Raw genomic sequence first — 27,481 nt, forward strand, 5'->3', positions numbered from 1 at the left:
TATAAATGTTGCACAGTGCTCTGGACTGTGGTCTGAGGAGGCCTATAAATGTTGCACAGTGCTCTGGGCGGTGGTCTGAGGAGGCCTAGTAATGTTGCACAGTGCTCTGGACAGTGGTCTGAAGAGTCCTGTAAATGCTGCACAGTGCTCTCTGGACAATGGTCTGCGTAGGTCTGTAAATGCTGCACAGTGCTCTGGATGGTGGTCTAAGGAGGCCTGCAATGCTGCATAGTGCTCAGCATGCCGCACCACTAAGCACGCTACGGTCACTACCTTGTTGCTGGGAGAGGAAACACTTTGCAGGCGTAGCTCCGAGGAAACTGGACCTTCACATAGGTAAACATCACTCCCTAACATTTTCATTCTGATTTCGTACATTGACGAAAATGGAAATTGATTTTCGTTAGTTTCCGTCAATTGATGAAAATTTGGGGGAATTTTAGTTTAGTTATCGTCACTGGAAGCATGCTGCTGACTAAAATTAAGACAAAAATGTTTTAGTCTATGAAATTAACACTAGAAAACATCAGAAAAGTCCCGCTGACTCTCCTGCTGTCAGAATACACTGACACAGTGGGAGAATTCGATTCAATTTTGATTGTGTGGATGGGGGAATCTGTTCAGTTTTTTTTTTATTCAGCCACCTGAGCCATATAGTCAGCTTTACACTGATGGCAGCCCTTCTCACCCTTCTGAAAAACAATCCATAGTGGATGACTTTTCAGGGGGTGGCTGGCAGGCAACTAGGTGGTGCTCTGTCGCCTCCTTACTGTCTATGATAACCCTAAAAAGCCCACCCCACCCCACCACTGCATTCATTACACGTAGTTGCAGCACATTCCCCATTCACTAGAATGAGTTGCATTTGGCGCCAGTATATAGATTAGGGGGGGAGAGATGGTGGTAAAACGTGGCTCAAGTGCCTAGTTTTACCTCCTCCCTTCCTACCACATGTGTGAATAAGTGCTAAGACAGTTGTCACTGGAACAGATGCTGCCATTGGAAGATTTCCCATCTAGTTTGGTCCTAGCACCAACTGTTAGGCCTCATGCAGACTGGACGTTATAAAAACACCACTAGCGTTGCTGCGTTAAAAACGTGCATTAGTCTGCTTTTTTTGCATTAGCATTTTTTTAGCATTTTTAGCAACACAAGCTATGGATAATAAAATGTCAGTTGGCCGCTGTTTACTGCGTTTAACTGCGTTTACTGGCGCTAGAATGTTTTTAAGGTTCAAATCTCTTCCCAAACCCACTAGTTCTGGGATTTTTTTCCAGACAGAAAACACCCCTGCCAAAAAACGCTGATAACCACCTATGTGCACATGGACACATAAGATAACATTTTACTGACTGCAGAAAAAAAAAAACGCCAGAAGCCTAAAATTTCCCATAATTTTTGGCCCCTGAAATAATGATGATTAGCACAAAAAGAGATGGCGATGATCCTTAGCTGGTACAAAGACAGCAATAAGCGCTGGACAGAGGTTTTCACGTTTGCCAAAAGATTGGGCTTTAGGTTTACCAAACACATTACAATCTGATTGTACAATCTCCTTTAGTAGTACCACAACTATGTAATAAAAAAGGACCCATCTAAACTATCCAATCAATTTGTATCCAATCAGGCAGACCCTTGCTAAAGGGAGATTGGACCGGCAGATTGAAAAAGATGTAAACATGAAGAAAAAATAAAATTTTTGTAATTTTTTTATTTTTTGTTTTGAACAAGCTAGTTGTCACTACGTTGATCCAAAGCTTTCAGAGTCACTGAGTAAACAAGTGCACAAATCAAGCATTCCAAAACGTACCTGTTCACTAGCTGTACGCTTATTCCAGGTATCAACCCCCTTGCAATACTGAGGGCCAAGCAGCTGGCAGTTTAGGAGCCCAGCAAAGGAAGCCTTGGTATTTCTCCAAGTAAAAGGTTTCCCTTAACCCCTTAATGCACAAACATGGCAGCCGGGCGGTGGGCTGCCACATATATGTGTACAGTCGACATCAATGTTCTTTGCTGAAGTGTGCTCTCTCGGCACCCCCAGCACTGTTGCCATGCTGTAACTGACAGCTCCTGGTCCCGGTTTACAATTGGGAACTTGTAGGACAGGTTTACGATCAGTGACAGCCAATCACAGTGATCCCACTACCGAAAGCCTATGTAACGCCTCCAGCAAAAAGAACTTTGAAAGGGTCGGCTCCCGCCAGAGCACCAGAAAATCTGGCTGATCATTTCCACTAATGGTTTGGACCAAGTTTTTTTTGTCACATGAATGAGATCTGGGTTCATCTTATTCATCCATAGACCAGTGTGTCAGCCCGTTTTGGATACAGTAGACTCGCCTAGTGACTGTTGTACCAGGGACATCCCATATTTAACAGCTGTTACCAGCAATGGAGGAATGGAAAAATCTTTTAACAGGGACACCTGCTACAGTGACAACAATCTAAGAGGGGACCTTCCTATTGTGTCACTGAGAAAGGAAGTGTCTCCAATGGGACACTGACCATAAAAAACACTAACCTGACAGGTATTTTAACATTTTCTTACTCTATCCAAAAAAAAAAAAAAAAAAAAAAAAAAAAATTGGCTTTGTAAATATTTAAAGGCTTCATTCATATAGGCGCTGTGGCCCGAACAGCATGAACTGTCCATTTCTTCATATGGCTGGATATGCATGGAACTTTGTGCAAGCGGCCTATGTAACTATGGGGACACGTTTGTCCCGTATTTGATAGGTGGGCAGGGGTGGGTAACTGGCTCTGAGCACAGATCTGTCTGGCAAACCTGTCAAATTAGGACGAGTGTCTGTCAGTATAGTCATGGTGTCCCCATAGACCAACATAGATTGCCAGCTACAGCTGCATAAATAAACATCCCATTCATGCTATAAGGGCCATAGTGTCCTTGTGAGGAATGAAACCTAAATAGAATGCAGACCTTGAAACTCATCCAGGTCTAAGGCCTGTTTCACACAGCTTTAGCTTGTATAAGGGCTCTCTGATTCCTTCTGTATAAAATTATATTGTAATTGTATTGTCTACCCTCATGTTGAAAAGCGCCATGTAAACTGTCGGGGCTTAATAAAGCCTGTATAATAAAAAAAATATATAAAATAATAATAATAATAATAATAATAATAATAATAATAATATATATTTTTTTATCATTATAAATATTATTAAGAGCAGAGTGAACAGCAAGCTTTTATGAAAGATTTAGCGCAAGTTTTTGCCAAGTATTCGACAAGCAGCATTCTCTAAAGGCCCGTACACACGATAAGAAAAATCGCAAGGGAACTTTCGTTTGACGAACGATCTGCCGATTTTCGGATTGTTAGTATAGTGCTTTCGACAGCCGATTACGGATTTTCAGACGACAAAAATTGGATGTGCAGGCTATAACATTTTTATCGTACATCAATGTCCGATTTTCGCTTAATTAGTACAGTTTTCGTCTGAAAAAAAATCTTAAGAGCAAGACTGGGCATGCTCAAAAACAAAAGAATACATAGAAAACAATTCAACACATGACATCACTTCTGAAGTAGAATTCTGTCGTACGGGAATTTTCGTATGAAAATAACCTCTTCACTTTCCACATCAGACTAGCATGCAACAAAAAACGGACGACAGATCATTCGATAATCTGATCGTGTGTATGAGGCTTAAGTCTTAAAGAGCCGTTCAGATCCTGTGTGGAAATGTTATACACAGATCCTAATAGGAGTGATGATTGCCACCTTAAACAAGCTGCTTGTAGGCTTTCAACAAGCTTTACACCCCGGTCGCACCAATCGCGATGCTGAAATTGTGCTACTTAACTTGAGTGCGACTTGGAAGACATCTGTGCAAATTCACGCACAGATGTTTATGCAAGTCAGACCTGAACTTGCAAAAAGTAGTGTAGGAAGTACTTTCAAAATGGGTGCAGTTTAACCCCTTCCAATGTGGACAATGGGGTGCGACTTGTCCTGCTTTTTTAAAACTGTCAAATCGCATGACAAGTTGCAGTGGTGTGACCGGGGTTCAAGAAGTGCTGAAGCCTGCTAGCAGCTGGTTTAAAATGGCAGTCAGCACTCCCATTAGTAAAGGTGTTTAACATTTACAAACTGGAGCTGAACAATACTTTAAAAGATAGCACTGGAGCCAACACTTTTGTGAAGACCCGAGGATCGGAGAAGAGACCCAAGGGTAACACCACAAACTGATAATGCTCCTCTCTCACAGCAAAGCGGAGAAAAACGCTGGTGACTGGCACATATTGGAATGTGAAGGTAAGCATCCCTGATGCTGATAGAAGCAAACCCCCCCCCCAGACACAGGGATTCCACCACCATTCGAATGGACTCCATTCTGAACTTCTGTACCCACACAAAGCAGTTTAGCGCCTTGAGGTCCAAGATTGGATGCACTTTGCCTTCCTTCCTGGGGACTGTGAACAGGTTTGAGTAAAAATCCTGAAAACGTTCCGAAGTCAGAACCGGGACAATCATCCCTTGAAGGAACAGGTCTTGTACCGCCCCAAACAGACCCTGTAACTGGTCTGCAGGCAGGCACAGGTTGGAAGGAAAAACCTTGCCGGGGTACAAGAGCGAAACTCGATCTTGTAACCAGACCGAATAACTTTGTGGACCCACTTGTTTTGCACCAGGAAAATCCACATGTCCAGAAAGCAGCGAAGACGTTCCCCTCCCCCTGCGCCCATGATACAGGTGAGGGCACACCTTTATGCTGAAGGAGCCTTGCCCACGGGTCTGAATAAGCCCGCTCTCAGCTTGCCAAACCAGGTCCGTTTGGAGCCTCCAGAGGAAGCCCTTAAAAGGCTTTGAGCCCTTGTCAGTCGGCCCTGAGGGACGAAAAAAAACTTCTTATGAGCTGAGAAGGAAGTTTCACGTCTACGATGAGGTTCCTTACCCTTAGTACCCTGTGAAAGAAAGGTACTCTTCCCTCTTGTAAGACCTTTAAATGATATCATCCAGGGTAGCTCCAAACAGATGATCTCCTTGAAAGGGAAGATCAGTCATGGCCTTCTAAGAAGTCTGGTCCGCAGACCAGCATTTAAGCCAAACAGGCTGAATAACCAACGCCAAAACAGAGAGACAAGCCATCAGGGGAGCCGCATGAAAGAAGGCATCACAGATAAACTGCTAACCCTGGACCATCTGGTCCGCCAGGTCACCAAGGGTGGAGGAAGTTGTAGGTCACGGCGTAGGAGCTTAGCCCACTCTGTCCGAGTTTGCGACACTAGAGCAATAGTAAATACGGACCTCATTGCCAAACCCACTAATGTGTACATAATGCGGGCCACAGCCTCCGCCTTGGGGTCAGCCGGATCCTTAAAGGCCGGGGACTCTTCTACTGGAATCATGGTTGCCTTGTTTACTCTGGAAACCGGAGGGTCCACCAACGGTGGCACAGTCCACTTCTCTAAGAAGGGACTCCTCAGATTGGTAACGCCTAGTAAAGCGATTAGGCACCACACGCGGACGCTTTGGTTGTCCCCACTCTTCAGCGACAATTCTGTCAAAATAGGCAGGGAAAGGAAACACCTTTGCCGCTCTGGGTGGCTTGTGAGTGCCAAAGGATACCTGCGTCTCCGTTGCAACTTCAGCTGCGTCCTCCATCTTCAGGGTCTCACGCACAGATACAATCAGTGCATCTACCAGTGCCTTTTCGTGCACGGTTGCAGACGTGGAGGAATCATCCTCACTATCAGAGGATTCCAGGCGAGTGGTCGCAGACCCAGCTGGGTGACCCACGTCCGCGGCGGCCTAATCAGATTCAGGATCGGATGAGACAGATGAGGCAGGGGAAGGCAGACGGCGCTTTTTGCTAGCCCGTCGCCCGCAAGCTGCCTCCACCCAGAACACAAGAGACTTCAGGACCGCCGTCAGTGCATGGATAGATGGTTGAGACCCGCAGGGCCCCGCAGCCTAAGAGAGGGGATCAGGTGGGTAAATGTGCTCCAGGGACTCCATGAGTAACCAGAGGGACCCCGCAAACAGTGTAACACACTGCTAGCAGACAACCCTCACCATGCTGGCAGCACCATCTGGTCACCAAGCACAAGGCACAGAGCAATCCTCAGCAGAGAAGAACCCAACCAGACTCACCAACCGCAAGCACCCAGAAATTCTGCACTACACGTGCAGTGATCAGATAAGGAAGCTAAATGATCCAGGAGTCAGCACCAGGGGATAAGCAGGGGCTCCCACCACCTAAATCATTGTCATGGCGGCCACTATTTGCAATGGTAAAAACGCAAGAAAATAGACGCCGGACTACACAAACATGGCCACCGTGTATAGGAAATTACAGGCTACAACAAAATGGCGGCAACCATGAGGCATACAGAGACCCAGAATGGGGGGGGGGGGGTTTGGGGGTCCAGACCTCAGGACAGATCCAGGCAGGATGGAGGGCCCTGGCAGAAGCCCCCACCAGGTACAACACTCCCCGCACAATCAATTGATCGGGAGGCCGCCGCAACCCCCCCCCCCCCCTCCTGGTCCCCATCTCAATTAGCGTCCTGCCCCCACCTCAGGAAGGTGGCCAGACCACCCAAAAAAAATACATCCACCAGCGTATGTGGAGGGGGACAGGATGAGGGACTTGACAAGGTGGGGGGGGGGGGTCCTGTGGGAAGGAGGAGAACCCAGGGTATGACCGTCCCAAGGAGGGGCCCACGTCCACCCCAAAACCCTCCAGGGGTAGGAGGGGGGGGGGGCAGCTACTCACCATACCAGGAACCAGGTGGGCACCGTTCCAGACAGATCCTCCTCTCCATCGAAATGGGGAGGCTGTCAGCCAGAAGGAGCGCTGCGACTCAGGCCGAGGCCAGGTCGTATACGACCTTGCGAGACGTTTAATTCGCAGGGCCAGCCCCTGTCCAGTGGGGCTATGTCACGGCCAACCTAGCGCGGAGCGGAGTCCTGTGCGCGCTTGCTGGCCAGACTTGAGTGACCACTGGATCTGGATTATCCAGCCTGTCACCAGTCCGGCAGTGAATAGTAGATCTCACAGGAAAAAATTTGCCATCTAAAGTTTTGCCAGGATCAAAGATCCCAGCAAGGAACCAGGTCCTGTCTCCTGACTAGGCAGAAAAAAAACTGAATATGAGAAAGGGGGCTAATATAAGCCCCCCTTTCTTATGGGATGGTGGAAGGGTGAGAGTAAGGTAGTTAGCTTTAGTGAGGCCATTTTAATGTGGGTTATGTTGGTGAGCCTTGTCAGGGGATAGTGAACTTTTGACCCTGAGGCTTGTTTTCCTGGCTTTCCTGCTCAGGTTTTCCCGCCTCAGGTGTAGCTGGGCAAACTAGATACAGTAACTAGGCAGTTTTTAGTTAGGTTAGTGGTTTCAGCGAATGAGCCCCTATCCACGCCCACACTCTCCCTCCTATGGGAGGAAGGTTACCTCAGAAGGGGGGCTATTTAATGGTCCGCCCGAGCCCTCACAGCTCAATCTCTTCAAAAATCCTCACCTGTTTTTCCCCTCCCTCCCTCCCTTTAGGTTTGTCGCGGCTTACAATATTAGTCTGGTTGGGTCACCTCTGTATCAGAGGGGGACGTTTTTTGTGTTGTGTAAGTTATGTTTTATGAAATGGTGTTTTGGATAATTGCTAAAATTAATGATAATTTTATTCTTGTACAACCCGAGTTGTTCATGACTGGGTTGGTTGTATTTGAATATGTTAAAGAAAATATTGTTGGTTGAGTATTTAAAGTTTGTACCAGTTAATAAAATAAGCCGCGGCCTTTTCCATCCAGCGGAGTGTCCGAGTGCCTTATTTATTTATCTATTTATTTATTCAGAAGAAAAAAAAAAAAAATTCTAAAGGTTAGTCATGATTACAAAACAAACTCCTTCCTGCCGTCCCATGACTATAGCAGGGAGAGGGAGTATACTCTCTGGGACTGCCCATGGGTGTAGCCAGAAGTTTTTCTGCTTAGTTTTCTACTCCTGTAGGGGGCAGCACAACCCAATGGTCAAGAATGACAGGAGCTGTGTCCATCAATGAACGAAAGACAAAAATATTTTTTGAATATACTATTGTCAGCTAGGACTATTTTCTTCAACAGCATAAAAAAACCCGAACATGTAAAAAAAAAAAACCTCTGTTTTAGATTGACATGAGGTTAAACGTAAACAACACTCTCAATTTGTATCCAATCAGGCAAGCCCTTTCACTACATAGTTGAAGGTAAACCTCAAGGAAATTGTGCAAATGTGTAGTAGCTACCTAAAGGCTGCACTCATGCGTTTCTGCTTGCGTTTACAGAAATGTGCTAAATCCCCCCCCAAAAAAAAAAAAAAAACCCATGCGCAATGCACTTGTGGTGCCATTATTTCTTACTGGCACCCCAACACAGGTAGCAGTCCTGTATTTTGAAGTTAAAAAAAAAAAAAAAAAAAAAAAAAAAAAAGTACTTAACCGGTTGCCGACCGCCGCAGTATATACTGCGGCGGTCAGCCCCGGCCAGGCAGAGTGACGTATCGGTACGTCACTCGCCTGTCACTGACTTGCGAGCCTATCGCGGGCGGGCGCGCGCCCGCCGAGGCGCGCGCCCGCCGCGGCTCGTTCACAGGCAAGTCAGTGCGTGTGACCGGCGGACTCGATGTCCGCCAGTCACACTGCGATCGCTCCTGTGAAGGGAGAAAGACAGAGCAGCTTGTGTAAACAAGCTGCCTGTCAGTTCTCCCTGTGTAAAAGTGAAGATCTGTCCGTTCTACTATGTAGAACGGTTGATCTTTGCTTTTACACCAATAGGAATGTCCCTACACAGTTAGAATCACGCCCCTAGGACACACTTAACCCCTCCCTGTCCAATAAAGTTAACCCCTTCCCTGCCAGTGTCATTTTTGCAGTAACAGTGCATATGTAGAGCACTGATTACTGCAGTAATGTCACTGGTAACCCCAAAAGTGTCAAAAATGTCAGTCAAGGGTCCGATCTGTCCGCCGCAATGTCGCAGTACCGAGAAAAAAAAAAAAAAAAAAAAAAAAAAAAAAAAAAAAAAAAAATCGCAGATCGCCGCCATTACGCGTTAAAAAAAAAAACACCAAAAATGACAAAAATCTTTCCCTTTGTTAGTAAACGCGATAACTTTTGCGCAAACCAATCAAAATACGCTTTTTGCGATTTTTTTTACCAAACATAGGTAGCATAAAACAAATTGGCCGAAAAATGTTAAAAAATTTTGATTTTTACTTTTTTTTTTGGGGAATTTCATATAAAAAAATGTGAAAAATATTGTTATTTTTGCAAAATTTACGCTCTTTTTTTGTTTATAGCGCGTGATCAAAAAATCGCACAGGTGATCAAATACCACCAAAAGAAAGCTCTGTTTGTGGGAAAAAAAGGACGTCAAATTCGTTTAGGTACAGCGTCGCACGACCGCGCATTTGTCCGTTAAAGTCACGCAGTAAAAAAGCGCAAAAAAACCCCTGGTCCTTTAGCAGCCAAATCCTCCGGGGCTTAAGTGGTTAAGCAACTTTGCCATGTGTAGGAAAGCCCATTTCCTTCTGCTGTTGCACAGACGCGGCAAAAACCCATTTAAAAAATGTGATGTGAATGGGGTCTAACTCCTAAAGGTCCCCTAAGCCCTAACATGCTCACGTTTAGTTAGCTAAAGCACTGCGCGTGGGGAGGGGGGGTTGATTTACTAAAACGAAGGCGTGCAAAATCTGGTGTAGCTCTGCAAAGAAACCAATCGGCTTCCAGGTTTTACTGTCAAAGCTTATGTAGGCCATACAGGTGTCAAATTCCGAACTAATTTTCTTTCGCAAATCAGAAATGTTGTGCGTTTGTGATCTGATGATGCCACCATTGATTTTGACATATGACTAACCAAGACTTCAACCCTGGTTCACATTGATGCTACTTTAAAATCGTGCTACTTCACCTGAAGTAGCACAATGTCAAAGTAGCAGGTCAGCACCATTTCAGGTGCTACTTGGCTGACATTGTCTATGCAAGTTGCACCTGAAATCGCAAAAAAAAAAAAATTGCAGGGACCTATTTTTTTTTTTAAATTGGTGCGACACTGCAAAGTCGCAGTCACACCGAAATGAAAGGTTCCATTGTCTACAATAGGGTGCAAAATTTGGAACTGTCAAATCGAGTGACAAGTCGCACCACTGTGAACAGGGACTCCATTTCACCTCATGTTGCTACAGAAAATAATTTTTTTTTGTGGATGGGAATCTTCTTTTCCATCCAGGTCACAGCTCATGTGCATTTCTTTGTTGATTATATTTCTCGCCCGATTCTTCCATCATTGATTAGAAATTTGTTAATATTTTCAAAAAATTTTCAACATGCCCGATTGCTCAAATTCGATGGCCAAGCGAAAATCTTAAGCTGACCATACATTATACAATTTTTGATTCAATTCCCTTTAGCTTTACCTTCAACTATGTAGTGCAAGGGCCTTCCTGATTGCATACTAATTAAAAGGGTTGAGGTTTGACCTCATACTATATAGTTTTGGTATATCGAAAGGAAAATTGTATAATGTATGACCAGCCTTAGTTTCAATTTTCCAAAGAAAATTATTTTAGAATTTCGACCCATGTATGGCTGGATTTAAGGCCCCTTTCACACAGGCACCTTCATGCAACGGATTCCGCTTGCTCAGCGGGGGATCGTTCCGCTTATCCGCGCAGAGCAGGCGGATGACAGGTCCTGTCCGCTCCGCTGTGCACACAGTCCTGCTCTCCTCTATGGGGAAATCGGATAGAAATGGACTGCCTGTCCGTTTTTACCCAATCCGATCTGCCAGACAGATGGAAAATAGGACCACCATCTGTCTGGATTTTGAGGTCAGGATCGTATTGGATAGGGGCAAGTGTGTCTGCTGCTCCATAGGGGAGACTGCAAGGTCCACCCAAAAACTGACAGGTGGACCTTATCAGACAGCCTGTGTGAAAGTGCCCTAAGCCCTTGTCCACATCGGGCTGATTTGACATGTCAAATCGGAGCCTATTGCCAGCAATGGCACCGTCCGATTTGGTACAACACCGCACCAATTCACAAAAGAAGTTCCTGCACTACTTTTGGCAACTTAGGGGGCGATTTCAATAGACATCTGTTCATGAACCCAGACAGAAGTCTCTCAAATTGCCCCCGAAGTCGGACTAAAATGCCAGTTTGAAATCGTGTGAGTTCTATTTTAAACCCCGCCTTCAGTGTAAATGAGGGCTAACTAAACAAGCTGGAGTTAGAAGGTAATTGCCTTACTGTGTCCAGCTGCACCAGATTCTGAGTGCTCCAGTTTTAGTAAATCTCCCTCTGTGTACCATAAACCCTCGTTCACATTGACGCGGCTTTGAAATCGTGCCTTCACCATTCAGACTCAGTCCGACTTTGAGGGCGACTTGAAAGACATCTGTGCGGGTTCATGTCTATTGAAGTCGCCAAAAGTAGAGCAGGAACTACTTTATGGAAATCGGTGCGGCGCCGCACATTCCCCATCGCCCCAATTTGGACGGTGCCACTGCCAGCAATAGGCTGCGATTTGTTGTGTTAAAATTGCACTGATGTGAACGGGAGCGAATACATCTTTCACATCCCCTCCATCCTGATGCTCCTGATCCCCCCCAGCCTCTATCTCCATGCACAAACTCCAGCATCGGCGGGACATTGTTGCCCATGAACGGCGTTTAGTGGACCATATCTCAGCACAGCATCTGCCAGAGGTGCATGGGATAGGGTGACAACGTAGAAGAGCAAACAGGGTACAGTTGTCACCCTATCACAGGAAGAGCCTTCGTAGCATAGTCACCTGGCATTCCTTTAATTAAAACTGCATATTTAAAAGCATGTCAACACTTGTATGAGGCAGCAGATGTAGCCAGGAATTAGAGCAGACTGAAGTGTACATTTCTGCATTGCAGAGGCTGTGGAGACAAATATCTATTGATGGATTGTACAGTAAGCATTCCCCAGGGGAACTCTATATACAGTACCTCTGAGACAGGACAGGCAAAGTCAGAGAAGGAGAGGAGCAGGCACTGAGTACTCACCCAGCAGTACAGGTGTAGTCCAGGCTGGCTTCCTCCAAAGGTCAAGGCAGGTGGGCAGCAAGCTTGGCTCTCTTCCCTTGCAAGCTCTATTTTAGGAAAGCTCTTCAGTCCTGCACACAGCAGCTCACTGAGCTTGCAGCTGCTCTCTACTTCATGAACAGCAGCAGCAGCAGCCCCAGCCTGGAGTGTGCATGTGCGGGGCTGCCCTGGATGGATGTGTATGTTATTATTGAGCTGGGGAGGCAGTCTGCTCTGCACCACACACTCCCCTCCCCTCCGCCTACAGCCACCTTTTCCCTCTAGCACCCCGCACTAGTCCCGCCCTCGTGTCGCCTTGATTGGCAACGACCGCGGCCAATAGCTAAACGGGAGACGTGAGGGACGAGGAAGGGGGGATTGCTGACGTCACCGTCCGTGTCACTCTCCATAGAGACAGTGCTGTCTGTGTACAGTGTGTGTGTCCTAAAGGATGGAGATAATGTGGGCATTGGCCCTTACCATGGCAGCCTATAGAACATAAACATGGTTCATATGTGTATAAACTCTTCTCATATTATAATATAGCATTGTGGATGTGCTGTGTACAGTGTGTGTCCTAAAACATGGAGAGAATGTGGGCATTGGCTCTTACCATGGCATCCTATAGAACATAAACATGGTTCATTAGTGTATAAGCTCTCCTCATATAATACAGCATTGTGGAAGTGCTGTGTACAGTGTGTGTTCTAAAAGATGGAGATAATGTGGGCATTTGCCCTAACCATGGCAGCCTATAGAACATACACATGGTTCATTAGTGTATAAGCTCTCCTCATATAATACAGCATTGTGGAAGTGCTGTGTACAGTGTGTGTTCTAAAAGATGGAGATAATGTGGGCATTTGCCCTAACCATGGCAGCCTATAGAACATACACATGGCTCAGTTGTGTATAAAATCTCACATTATAATACAGCATTGTGGAAGTGCTGTGTACAGTGTGTGTCCTAAAAGATGGAGATAATGTGGGCATTTGGCCTTACCATGGCAGAATATAGAACTTACACATGGTTCAGTAGTGTATAAACTCTCCTCACATTATAATACAGAATTGTGGAAGTTCTGTATACAGTGTGTGTCCTAAAAGATGGAGATAATGTGGGCATTAGGCCTTACCATGGCAGAATATAGAACATACACATGGCTCATTAGTGTATAAACTCTCCTCATATTATAATACAGCATTGTGGAAGTGCTGTGTACAGTCTGTGTCCTAAAAGATGGAGATAATGTGGGCATTTGGCCTTACCATGACAGCCTATAGAACATAAACATAGTTCAGTAGTGTATAAGCTCTCCTCATATTATAATACAGCAATGTGGAAGTGCTGTGTACAGTGTGTGGCCTAAAAGATGGAGATAATGTGGGCATTGGCTCTTACCATGGCAGCCTATAAAACTCACACATGGTTCAGTAGTGTAGTGTATAAGCTCTCCTCATATTATAATAAAGCATTGTGGAAGTGTTATGTACAGTGTGTGTCCTAAAACATGGAGATAATGTGGACATTTGCTCTTACCATGGCAGCCTATAGAACATACACATGGTTCAGTAGTGTAAAAGCTCTCCCCACATAATAAATACAGCATTGTGGAAGTGCTGTGTACAGGGTTGTCATAAAAAATTGGAGCCATACACTCACCAGCCACTTAATTAGGTACACCTGTTCAATTGCTTAGTATACGGCTGCTGATAAAGCAGTACAGTCAGCTCTTCTGTTCTGGGCCCGGGCCCCATTAGTTCAAAAGGGGGTGCCGGTCGCCTGTTAAGCAGGAGGGCTGGCTGTACTGTCTTATTGCAAGCATCAGTCCTCTTCTGCCTCCCCTAGCAGCACTATAAGCTTCTCCTCTTCTCCCCCCCCTCTTCATGCACATGCACTGCAAGGGGATTGGTTCTAGCCCACGCGCCCCTTCCATCTGCTGTCTAGGCCCCCCTGTGTGCCCCTTTTACCCCACAGCTCTGCCAGCTTCTTTTACCGGCAGCTGCTGTGGGCACACAGAGGGAAGTTTCAAGATGGACAACGGGGGAAGGAGCTGACAAAAATGCTATTTACTGGCCCCTTCCCTTCCTGAATGAACACAGTGAGCGATCATTACCAATCACTCCGGTGTCCCAATCACCAGTAAAGCATAGTTAACTGTGTTTACTATGCTTTAGTTTGTGAATGAGCAGGAAGCCTGGGAGTGCTTCCTATTCCATCATCTGTTCAGGCTACAGAGAAAGGGACTGATAAATCTATGTCCTTCAGATGGGGGAAGGGGGTCCTGTCAAGTAGGCTGTATGAGGCCCTGTAATTTCTAACAGCAGCCCTGGATTGGTAATACAAATTACTAATCAGCCAATCACACGGCAGCAACTCAATGCATTTAGGCATCTAGACGTCTTGAAGATGACTTGCTGAAGTTCAAACCGAGCATCAGAATGGGAAAGAAAGGGAATTTAGGTGACTTTGAACATGGCATGGTTGTTGGTGCCAGACGGGCTGGTCTGAGTATTTCAAAAACTGCTGATCTACTGTGATTTTCACTCACAACCATCTCTAGGGTTTACAGAGAATGGTCTGAAAATGTGAAAATATCCAGTGAGCGGCAGTTGTTTGGATGAAAATGCCTTGTTGATGTCAGAGGTCAGAGGAGAATGGACAGACTGGTTCCAGATGATAGAAAGGCAACAGTAACTCAAATAATCACTCATTACAACCAAAGTATGCAGAATACCATCTCATATCAGCAACAGAAAACTACACCAGGTGCCACTCCTGTCAGCTAAGAACAGGAAACTAAAGGCCCGTACACACGTACCGATCGTCGGCATACAAACCTCGGTGGACGAAGGATCTGCCGATTGTACGCGTGTTAGTATGGTGCCTCCGACAGATGTCTGCGCACAATCCGCGGACAAAAGTCTTTCGTGCAAACATGAAAATATTTGTATGCCGACACCAGAACGGACGATTGTTCGCCTGTCAGTACACAATTCGGCCGACAGAACGCAGATTTGCAAGACTGGGCATGCTCAGAAAATAGAAAACACAGGGAAAGTTAACCATTACATGACATCACTTCTGCAGTCGGCGGACAAAATTCTTGTGCTGTCCTTGTGCTGTCTTTGCACTTTTCAGCAGACACCGACATCCCGGGGAGAAAAGAGGAACATTTGTAAGCCGACCATCGGTACGTGTGTACGGGGCTTAAGGCTACAATTCGCACAGGCTCACCATAATTGGACAATAGAAGATTGGAAAAATGTTGCCTGGTCTGATGAATCTCGATTTCAGCTGTGACATTCAGATGGTAGAGTCAGAATTTTGCGTAAAGAACATGAAAGCATGGATCCATCCTGCCTTATATCAATGGTTCACGCTGGTGGGGGTGGTGTATTGGTGTGGGGCATATGTTCTTGGCATACTTTAGGCTCTTTAGTCCCAATTGAGCTTCGTTTAAATGCCACGGCCTACCTGAGTATTGATGCTGACCATGTCCATCCCTTTATGACTTCAGTGTACCCATCTTCTGTGTGGCTCCTTCCAGCAGGATAATACACCATGTCATCTCAAACTGGCTTCTTGACCATGGCAATGAGCCTGAGGTCACTGTACTCCAATGGCCTCCCCAGTCACTAGATCTTAATCCAAGAGCGCACCTTTGCGATTTTGTTGAACGGGAGATTGGCATCATGCATGTGCACCTGACAAATCTGCTCAACTGAGTGGTGCTATCATGTCAATATGGACCAAAATCTCTGAGGAATGTTTCCAACACCTTGTTGAATCTATGCCATGAAGAATTAAAGCAGTTCTGAAGGCAAAAGTGGGTCCAACCCGGTACTAGCAAGGTGTACCTAATAAAGTGGTGTATCTGGACACAAAAACTAATATTATACCAAGAGAGTATATAAAAAGTACAAATGGTTGATTATAAAAAGACAAAACCAACCCAGCTCTTTAATCCTCTATAAATCATTAAGGGAGCTGCATTAATCAGTATTGGCCAACCCAGACTCAGCACACAGCCACACAGCTGCTCAAACCTTACGTGTGTATGTCTGCATTTGTAGGGCTCGTTTACATGAGTTTGGTTTCTGAAGAGTAATCTGTGTTTAGATCGTTCTTCAGAGAGTATTTGGCAAGCAGCGAGGAGGCGTTGTATTGCCACCCCCAGCCTGCTTTAACCCCATTATCACTGTACTAGTGTGTTGCATCCACATACAGTGCAGAAAATAATTATTTGATCCCCTGCAGATTTTTTACGTTTGCCCACTTACAAAGTAATAAAGAATCTATAATTGTTATCATAGGTGTATTTTAAATGAGACAGAATATCAACCACAAATCCAGAAGAAACACACGATACAAATGTTATAAATTGAGTTGCAGTTCAGTGAGTAAAATAAGTATTTGATCCCCTACCAACCAACAATAATTCTGGCTCCCACAGATTGGCTACAGTATGCGCTCATGTGGTACACAGATTTGTCTTTTAAGTCAATTTAACCACTTGCCAAAATCCAGATTTATTGACTGGACATCCAAATATGACAATCGTGACAAGGTAATGATTAAGCACACAGTCAGTGTGTGAAACGCGTCTACCTTGTCACGATTGTCATATTTGGATGTCCAGTCAATAAATCTGGATTTTGACTCAACCTGGAGTGCTGCCAATTCTCGTTTGCTGAGATCCCCGCGCGTGTGACCGGCGGCTCCGATGTCGCCGGCCACTCGCAATCTCCCGCAGGAGAGGGAGAAGGACGGACGGCTGATGTAAACACAGCCGTCTGTCATTCTCCCTGATGTAAGTACAGAGGCTATGCGATCCTGCTATGTAGGATCGTATGTCTCTGTGGTTACATCACAAGCCACGCCCCCCCACAGTTAGAATTACACCCCTAGGGACACACTTAACCCCTTGATCACCAATAAAGTTAACCCCTTCCCTGACAGTGTCATTTTTACAGTACCAGTGCATATTTATAGCATTGATTACTGTAGTAATGTCACTGGTACTCCCAAAAGTGTCAAAAATGTCTGTCAGGGGTCCGATCTGTCCGCTGCTATGTCGCAGTCCTGCAAAAAAAAAACAATAAAAATGATATAAATCTTTCCCGTAGTTGGTAAACGCAATAACTTTTGCACAAAGCAATCAAAATACGCTTATTGCAATTTTTTTTTACCAAAAATATGTAGCAGAAAACAAATTGGCCTAAAATGTTAAAAAATTTAGAATTTTACATTTTTGTTTGAGAATTTCATATAAAAAATGTGAAAAATATTGTTAATTTTTCAAAATTGTCGCTCTTTTTTTGTTTATAGCTCAAAAAATAAAAATCGCACAGGTGATCAAATACCACCAAAAGAAAGCTCTGTTTGTGGGAAAAAAAGGACGTCAATTTAATTTGGGTACAGGGTCGCACAACCGCGCAATTGTCCGTTAAAGTCACGCAGTGCCGAATCGCAAAATAGGGCCTGGTCTTGGCTGGTGAGCAGCCAAATCCTCCGGGGCTTAAGTGGTTAAGAAGGTGCTCCTAACGACAACTCATTATGTGTATAAAGGACACCTGTCCATCTTTCTTCCATTCAACCCCACCATCATGGCATGGGCAAGACCAAAGAACTGTCAAAGGACGTCAGGGACAAGATTTTAGACCTGCACAAGGCTGGAATGGGCTACAAGACCATCAGCAAGAAGCTTAGTGAGAAGGAGACAACTGTTGGAGTGATTATTTGCAAATAGAAAAAAAACACAAAATACCCATCAATCGCCCTCGGTTTGGAGCTCCGTGCAAGGTTTGGCCTCATGGGGTAAGGGCGATCATGAGAAAGTGAGGGATCAGCCCGGAACTACACAGGAGGAGCTTGTGAATTCCCTCAATGCAGTTGGGACCACAATCACCAAACAAACCATTGGTAACACAATACGCCATCATGGATTGAAACCCTGCAGCGCCCGCAAGGTTCCACATCTCAAGAGGTTTGCCAGTCAACATCTAAATGATTCAGAGAAGGATTGGAAGAAAGTGCTGTGGTCAGATGAGACCAAAATTTAGCTCTTTGGCAATACCCCAACTCACGTGTTTGGAGGAGGAAAAATGCTGATTATGACCCTAAGGACACCATCACTACAGTCAAGCACGGAAGTGGAAACATTATGCTTTGGCACTGTTTCTCTGCTAAAGGTATAGGCTGACCTATTCAATCGAATGGGTCACATTCAGCAGGTGCTACACCAGTTAAAAGCAAAAGAGGTAATATAATTTCTGCCGTGACATATATACCCTCTGCAGCTAAAGGGAATAGGGCTGGAACAAGGGGTGGGCAGAAGAGTCGGCTGCCCTGGTCGCAGCATGTAATGTAGGGATAGGGGTGCCGCAAGTTCCTTTTACTATAAGGCTGACAGGAGTAGGGACAGTGGCATCACTACTTCTGTCAGCCCTAGTGGTGCACGGAGAGGAGGAGAGAGCCAGGTTGGAGGTGCAGGCAGTGCTCTCTCTCCCTCCTCCTCATAAGCTTGCACATAATAAAGGGGGGTGGGCACAATTTTGCATCTTTACCCTATGAACTGGATGTTCTTGTCCTGGCCCTGAAGGGGAATAGTGGTTGCCAGGAAGGAAAAGCACAGGGTTTTACTGTCCCCCAAATGCTAATGTGAACAAGCCCTAACTCAGTGCAACAACAACATTGCGCATATGATTGAAAGAAATGTCATTTTGTAACATTTCAATAAAGTTAAAAAAGTAAACACTGCACATTGCACTGTCCTCTACACAAGGCGCACCGGTGTGACCTGGTATCAGTCTCCTGCAGTTCCTGTACAACAGGGCTGGAGCATGAGAGGAAGAAGCAGAACAAAGAGCCAATAAGTTCATGTACTGACAAGAAGCATGCTGACAGGAGGAGAGATCAGGATGACAGAGAGATGAGCTCATCACAAGCTAGGACAAGTTCAGGAAAACCTGGGCTCAGACTAAGTGGGATGAATGATTCTGGTCATCAAATGGAGAACATCTAGTGGAAGAAAAAAAGTACTGCAGGGGAAATCTATTAAGGCACCATCCACACTTGCAAATGTGGCTACATGGAATTAGCTGCAGAAGACCCAGCCAGCAGAGGTCCCCTGTGATTAGCTGTGGGCAGGATGCTTCACTGAAAGCAAAGCGAAGCTGACGGCTTCCACAGCTATTCCCTCAGTGATTACCTATGAATGATCTGCCCTGGGAACAGACTGTCCAAGGCTAAGCATATGCAGCCTCATCGAAGAGGGTCTTCTTCTGTGGGGCCACATACTGTATGTGCATACCTGTGTTTAAGCCTTTCATGAATGAGCTATAACCAAATGATTGCTACAGCGCGGTCGCACTTTGCCAGAAGGCTGTCATATGACATTGCAGCGTGCATCAGCACTGCTCTTTGATCGCTATGTCCGAAGGATCAGGGTAAAGAGCCAATCACGGTGGCTTTTTATCACGTGATCAGCTGTGTCCACTCACAGCTGATTACAATGTAAACAGGACTTGGCGATTATCGACAATCCTCTCCTCACACTGACAAAAGAGAGCCGATACCCTGCAAATCCACATATGGGACATCTACATTGGTAATCAGGGCTCTGATCATCAGTGTCCTGATTATCATTCCAGGCCCCAACAGTGCCCACCAGTGCTGCCAATCAGTGCCTATCAGTGATGCCTTTCAGTGTCTATCAGTGCCGCCTGTCAGTGATGCCTATCATTGTTGCCTGTCAGTGCCCACCAGTGCTGCCAATCAGTGCCCACCAGTGCTGCCAATCAGTTACCATCAGTGCTGCCAATCAGTGCCTATCAGTGATGCCTTTCAGTGTCTATCAGTGCCGCCTGTCAGTGATGCCCATCAGTGCCCACTAGTGCTGCATATCAGTGCCCACCAGTGCTGCCAATCAGTGCCTATCAGTGATGCCTTTCAGTGTCTATCAGTGCCGCCTGTCAGTGATGCCCATCAGTGCCCACTAGTGCTGCATATCAGTGCCCACCAGTGCTGCCAATTAGTGCCTATCAGTGATGCTTTTCAGTGTCTATCAGTGCCGCCTGTCAGTGATGCCTATCATTGTTGCCTATCAGTGTCCATCAGTGCCGCCTATCAGTGCCCATCAGTGCCGCATATCAGTGCAGCCTAATGGGTACCTTCTCCTCAGTGCCCACCAGTGCCGCTTCATCAGTGCCCATCAGTGCAGCCTATCAGTGCCCAACAGTGCAGCCTCATCACCTCGCATCAGTGAAGGAGAAAAATTACTTATTTACCAAATTTTATAGCAGAAAACATTTTTTTTTTTTTTTAAGTTTCGGCCTTTTCTTATTAGCTTAGCAAAAAATAAAAAACCCAGTGGCAATAAATGCCATCAAAAGAAAGCTCTATATGTCTCAAAAACATGATAACAATATAGTTTGGGTACACTATTGCATGAGCGTGCAATTGCCATTCAAAGTGAAATAGCGCTGAAAGTTGGCCTGGGTGGGTAGGATAGTGCCCAGTAAGCAAGTGGTTATGCTGAGGGTGAGCTGCACAGCAGACTCCCAGCACAGAGACTGAGCTGTCACCTACAGCTCCAGATCTAAACTAATGTTTGGGAGCCTGAGAGGACCATCTCTCAATCACATGATCGCTCCGATAACCTGGCTGTGATTGGCTATAACTGCGATCAGCCAGTGTACAGCCTGTCCCTGTACTCTTTGGTGAAAAAGATACAGTGTATACAGAGTACATTATACAAGTATAATACATTGTATACATACAAGATACAAGGTCTTTATATTTATAATCTCTAAATCTCAACTTTTTTGTGCTTTTTTTCTCTCCCTGTTTTCACCTGGTGATCTAGCCAGTAACACACCTCCTGTATCAGACTCTCTGGATGAAGGAGCACAGGGGGCACATTTGGACAGCAGCATTATCAGTTTGGGGGGAGGGGAGTGTTAGATATACTAGCAGATTTAGATCAAAGCCAAATTTTAATTTTTAGCTCACACTGCAGTTATACAAACAGTTACAGCAACATTTTTATTTTCCTTTTGGAATAAAAGTTTTACACAATTAAAAAAAGCTGATCATTCTAAGCACCTGTCATTGGTAAACGTTTTGTCCCATCCCTCTAATTGCTATATTTTTAGGACAGCTTGTTCTGATGAAAAACAGTAGACAAAGGCCCCTTTCACACTTGCGGACTGTTCAGATCTGCCTGTCAGATTTTCAGGCGGATCTGAATGGATGCCCCATGCATCTCTATGGGGCATCGGATGTCAGCGAAGACATGTCCGCTGACATCCGATCCGGTCCCTCAAATGGATGGAAACCCTATTTTACATCCGTCCAGCGGATCGGATGGGATCAGATGAGAACGGACAGGCGGTCCGTTCTCATCTGATTCCCCCATAGAGAAGAGCGGGACCTGACAGCTCTGTCTCCGCACACAACGCGGAGACAGAGCTGCCATCCGCCTGCTCAGCAGGTGGATCGGCAGATCGATCCCCGGCTAATGCCCCATACACACGTGCAGATTATCTGCAGACTTTTGTCTGCAGACTTACCTTTTCTATGTAGTGCAAGGGCCTGCCGGATTGCATACAAATTGAAAATGTTTAGGTTTGACCTCATATTATATGGTTTTGGTAAGTCTGCAGACAAAAGTCTGCAGATAATCTGCATGTGTGTATGGGGCATAAGAAAAACTGAGTCTGCCGACGGACTCCAAGTGTGAAAGGGGCCTTACTGGCAGGATCACCAGGTGAAAATAAAGGAAAGAAAGCCTAAAAAAAAACAACAACAAAAAGAAAAAAACAAAAGAATGCATCTACACAATACGAAAAATCGTTCAAACTCATTTTCGAAAAAACGAACATTCAGCTGTGAAAGCAGATGATCATGCAATCATGTAATGATCGATAAATCATTCAATGGACAAAAATCAATCCATTTTTTTGTTTGTTTTTTTCACATATACCTAGTGCAAACAGTTTGGACGGGAAACACATTAACCTTTCAATTTATCGTTAATTTGGTGGAAAATTTCCAACTTGCCCTTGGTTTTTTTGGCTTAAAAACGTCACAACTGATTACCGATTTGTGCCCATTAACTGGCCGAAAAACAAACAAACTGTCCAAATTCTGGCCAATTTTTTTCCTATAGTGTATTGCCACCAGTAAGCTGCAATATAATAAATGTTTGCTTTTGGGTTTAAAGCGGAGTTCCGGGCACAAAATCGATATTTTTTTTTTGTGCCCGTCCGCTAGTTCAGCATAACCTGAAAAGGAATTGGATAGTTAGGTTTTTTTTTTTTAAAAACTCACCTTGTAATTGACGATCGTAAATACTCACCTCAGGGTACTTCCTCCCTCAGCGCCGCGGCTCCGCTCTCACTTCCTGCGCTGCGATGATTCCTGGGAGCTGAACGTCATCGCTCCCAGGAATCAATGCGACGGCACCGGCCCCGCTCGTCACTTCCGGGCGACGCCGCATTCCCCTGCTAAACAGCTTCTGGGCATGCCCAGAAGCTGTTTAGGAATGCGTCGCCGCACCGGAAGTGACGAGAGGGGCCGGTGCAGGCGCATTCTGGGACAAGAAGACGCGGAAGAAGACACAGAAGAGGACCGCGCCGGCTTCAGCTGCCCACAAGAGAGATGGAAACGCTGTGGAAGAAATTTTATAAGTAAGTATTTCTTCTAAAAGGTAAGTGCGAACCGGGACAGATCAGAGGCTAGCCATTGTGGAATGTGCTAGCCCTGACTGTCCCGGGGGTATGTTTGTTAAAAAATGACTTCTGTGCCCGGAACTCCGCTTTAATACCATTTTAAGTGACAGTCAGTTTACAGTCTAATGCTGGCCATACACTATACGAAAAATTGTTCAAACTAATTTTCGCAAAACGAACACTCGGCCGTTAGAGCAAATGAGAGTGCCATCATGTAGTGATCGATAAATCATTTAATGGACATAAATGAATAAATTTTTTGTTGGTTTTTTCATATATACCTCGTGCAAACAGTTGGGACGGGAAACACATTAAAGTGGAGTTACAGTCCCCAAATCAAATTTTTTTTTTTAAACTCTGCTGTAATTTGATCAACTTCATATGCCACATTTAGCTAGTGTCTATAGTATATTCCTTTTTGCTTCAGTTTAAATAAAGAACAACTACCTTGATCTCGGAAGCTGGCAGGCTCCATGTCTACTGTGGGCATCTGAAGCCATCTAGTATCTTATTTCCGGGGATTAGGTGCAGCTGGCTACCCAGCATACACCTCCCGTTCTCGCTCCTGAGCAGTAATGTCAGGGAGCTCCTTCCTCCTGATACGTTGCCATAGCAACATGTCAATCATGCAATCCCAGTCCTCACATGCACGTCATTTCTGTTTTGGAAATAGCGCGAGATTTCGTCTCTAGGCGATTCGCAAGGACTCCTGGGATACAAGAAGCCGCTATCCCAGGAGTCCTTGCAAATCGCCTAGTGACGTAATCGCCTAGGCAGAGGCACCAGGAAGTGCAGCAGACAAAAGAAGAAAAAAGGTATTTTTTTGCAAAAAAAAAAAAAAAATTTAAATAGACATTTGGAAATGCATAAAATACACATTAAAAGATGAAAAAAATGGGTGGAATTCCGCTTTTATCTTTTTCATTTAATCTTTCATTTTATTGTTCATTAGGCAGAAAATTTCCAAACTTGTCCTTCATTTTTTCTGCTCAAAAACGTCACAACCGGTTACCGATTTGTGCCCATTAACTGGCCGAAAACCGAACGAACTGTCCAAATGACCTAATTTGGGACGATTTTTCGTATAGTGTATGGCCAAATATAGTGTATTTCAGAAAAAAATGAAAAGGTGAACTAACATTGTACACTCTCAACAGCAAACCCCCCGTGTGTGTGGGTGCCATTGGAAACCTGTACAGGATTGTGCAGTATGTGGAAGTGGGTGCACAGGGCAAAGGAAAGCTGACAGTGAGTAAACAGGCCACACTCGAGGAGCGCAGGTAGTGCTACAATGGAGGGGGAACAGTGGCACCTTAAAATAGACCTACACCCTCCTATCCTTTACAGCCAAGGAAGCTGCCATCTTAGCCTCTGTTTGATCTGTAGTTGCCGTGGTGCAGCACATGTGATCTATTATGAAACCAGCCATTTGATAGCTTAACAGTTGGGAACACAAGCAACAATGGCAACATTCATAGTGTGCCTTGAATGAAACTGTATTAGGAAACAGTTAATCAGTGGGTTTAGTTCTGCTTTAAAGTGGTTCTAAAGGCAGCAGGTTTTTTAACTTCATGCATAAAAAAACCTTCTGGGCTCAGCTCCCCCCAGCCCCCCTTATACTTACCTGAGCCCCATCTTGATCCAGCGATGTGCACAAGAGCAGCTGCTCTCCTGGGTCTCTTTCTCTTCATTGGCTCACACTGGTAGACATTGAACATGACAATGAATTCACTCTACTCCAATGACCTCCATAGTGGGAGTGGGAGTGGGAGACATTGGCTCCTGCTGCTGTCAATCCCAGCCAGTGAGCCAATGCGGAGCGTTTAGGGGGGAGGGCCGAGAGGGTTTTTTTGTTGAATGGACAATGTCCATTCACAAGAGTGTGACTTGGGAGCTAGCCTGTCCGAGTGCCCTCATAGCAAGAGGCTTGCTATTGGGGGCACTTTTTCAGGGGGGAGGAGCCAGGACCACCAGTGGGGGACCCAAAAAGAAGAGGATCTGCGCATGTGCAAAGGTGCAGTACTGGATTGAGTTCTGGTGACTGTGGAGGCCATTGGAATACAGTGAACTTATTTCATGTTCAAAAAAACAGTTTGAGATGATTTGAACGGACATGGTGCATAAAGAGGATCTGCGCATGTGCATTTTTTTTTTTTTTTTTTTAACTACAGCCTTTATAATCTATTTAAAGCTGGCCATACTTGATTAGAATTTCATTTGAAAATGCTCATTTTTGTCAAGTTCATTTGATTTTTTAATAGTTTATAAAGGAGAAACTGATAATTACAGTATTTTTGCCCGCCGTGACAAGAAAAGAATGATGATAAAGATGGAAAATATGTCTTGTTCGTTATCTAAACTAACAAAATTCTGTTACTGTGGTTCTTACTCAGGAAACATACTTTATGATATGTGCATGTGCTAGGAAACATTTCATCAAGAACTAGAAATTTCATGTGCACAAACATTCAGTCTTTTAAATGATTATGCATGCTATAAGAATGTATAAAAGATGAAAGAGCAATACAAAGATTTCCATATAGTGTATCAAAACATGGATTTCTAAGTACATGATAATATACAGTATATGCATGTATATATACACTCACTGGCCACTTTTTTAGGTACACTGACCTTGCTAGTACCTGGTTGGACCCCCTTTTGCCTTCAGAACTGCCTTAAATCTTTATGGCATAGATTCAACAAGGTGTTGGAAACATTCCTCAGAGATTTTGATCCATATTGACTTTATAGCATCACATAGCTGCAGATTTGTTGTTTGCACATTCTTGATGGGAATCCCAAAGGTGCTCTATTGCAGTGTTCCCCAACCCCCGGGCCGCGGACCGGTACCGGTCCGTGGAGCAAACGGTACCGGGCCGCCCGAGGAAGTTTAAACTATTTTACTGTGGCGGGCGGCCGGGGCACAAAGCACTCTGTGACCGAGCCCGCCCATTGTGTGACAATAGCGAATGAAAATTCGCTATTGTCCCACCGATCCTCCTCCTGGCCAATCAGGGAGCGGGTCCTCCCGCTTCCTGATTGGCCGAAAGGCAAAACCCATGCCATTGGCTGAGGAGGAGGCGGGAGGACTGAGGACTCAAGGACACCCGGGGACTGAAGAGAAGCTGCCGTGAGGTAAGTGCACTGGTCTCGGGGGAAACGCTGGCATCTCTGCATTGATTGGGGGCATGCTGTGGGCACTGAGCATTGATTGGGGGCATTCTGTGGGCACTGTGCATTGATTGGGGGCATGCTGTGGGCACTGTACATTGATTGGGGGCATGCTGTGGGCACTGAGCATTGATTGGGGGCATGCTGTGGCCACTGTGCATTGATTGGGGGCATGCTGTGGGCACTGTACATTGATTGGGGGCATGCTGTGGGCACTGTGCATTGATTGGGGGCATGCTGTGGCCACTGTGCATTGATTGGGGGCATGCTGTGGGCACTCTGACTTGACCGTCGCCCGCACCCCCCCCCCCCCTCAGCGGGCCACAGAAAAATTATCAAACGTTGACCGGTCCGCGGCGATAAAAAGGTCGGGGAGCACTGCTCTATTGGATGGAGATCTGGTGACTGTGGAGGCCATTGGAGTACAGTGACCTCATTGTCATGTTCAAGAAACCAGTGGTGAGATGATTTGAGCTTTGTGACATGGTGCATTATCCTGCTGGAAGGAGCCATCAGAAGATGGGTACACTGTAGTTATAAAGGGATGGACATGGTCAGCAACAACACTCAGGTAGGCCGTGGCGTTTAAATGATGCTCAATTGGTACTAAGGGGGCCCAAAGTGTGCCAAGAAAATATCCCCCACATCATTACACCACCAGCAGCAGCCTGAACTGTTGACACAAGGCAGGATGGATCCATGCTTTCATGTAGTTTATGCCAAATTCTGACCCTATCATCAATGTCGCAGCTGAAACTGAGACTCATCAGGCAACGTTTTTCCAATCTTCTATTGCCCAATTTTGGTGAGCCTGTGTAGCCTCAGTTTTCGGTTCTTAGCTGACAGGAGTGGCAACCGGTGTGGTCTTCTGATGCTGTAGCCCATCTGCTTCAAGGTTTGATGTGTTGTGCATTCAGAGATGGCAATCTGCATACCTTGGTTGTAATGAGCTGTTATTTGAGTTACTGTTGCATTTCTATCATCTTGAAACAGTCTGTCCATTCACCTCTGACATCAACAAGGCTTTTTTCTTCACACAACTGCTGCTCACTGGATATTTTCTCTTTTTCGGACCATTCTCTGTAAACCATAGAGATGGTTGTGTGTGAAAATCCCAGAAGAACAGCAGTTTTTGAAATACTCAGACCAGCCTGTTTGGCAACAACAACCATGCCACATTCAAAGTCACTTAAACCCTCTTTCTTGCCCATTCTGATGCTCGGTTTGAACTTCAGCAAGTCACCTTCACCATGTCTAGATGCCTAAATGCATTGAGGTGCTGCCATGTGATTGGCTGATAAGCAATTTGTGTTTCCAAGCAATTGAACAGGTGTACCCAATAAAGTGGCCGGTGAATGTATATATATATATATGTGTGTGTTTGCATTTACTGTATATATGTGTATATGTAGCATATCCACTATGACCACATTGACTGATGAACATAGAATGTATATATAATTATACTTCTAAATATGCAATATACTTATCAGTTTAAATAAACTTTGCTTTGCATTATTCTTTTGTT

General features: G+C 45.2%; 1 protein-coding gene across 1 annotated transcript in view; it reads right to left on the reverse strand.

The window, feature by feature from the left end:
• Positions 1-12,304, reverse strand: part of BPGM (bisphosphoglycerate mutase) — a 33,602-nt gene extending 21,298 nt beyond the window's left edge. The window contains exon 1 of the mRNA XM_082254261.1: positions 12,025-12,304. The gene's annotated coding sequence lies outside the window, so the exon portion shown is untranslated. The remainder of the gene's footprint in view (positions 1-12,024) is intronic.
• Between the last annotated feature and the right edge of the window lie 15,177 nt (positions 12,305-27,481).

Source organism: Pelophylax lessonae, assembly GCF_965119305.1.
Source record: "Pelophylax lessonae genome assembly, chromosome: 4".
Taxonomy (NCBI): domain Eukaryota; kingdom Metazoa; phylum Chordata; class Amphibia; order Anura; family Ranidae; genus Pelophylax; species Pelophylax lessonae.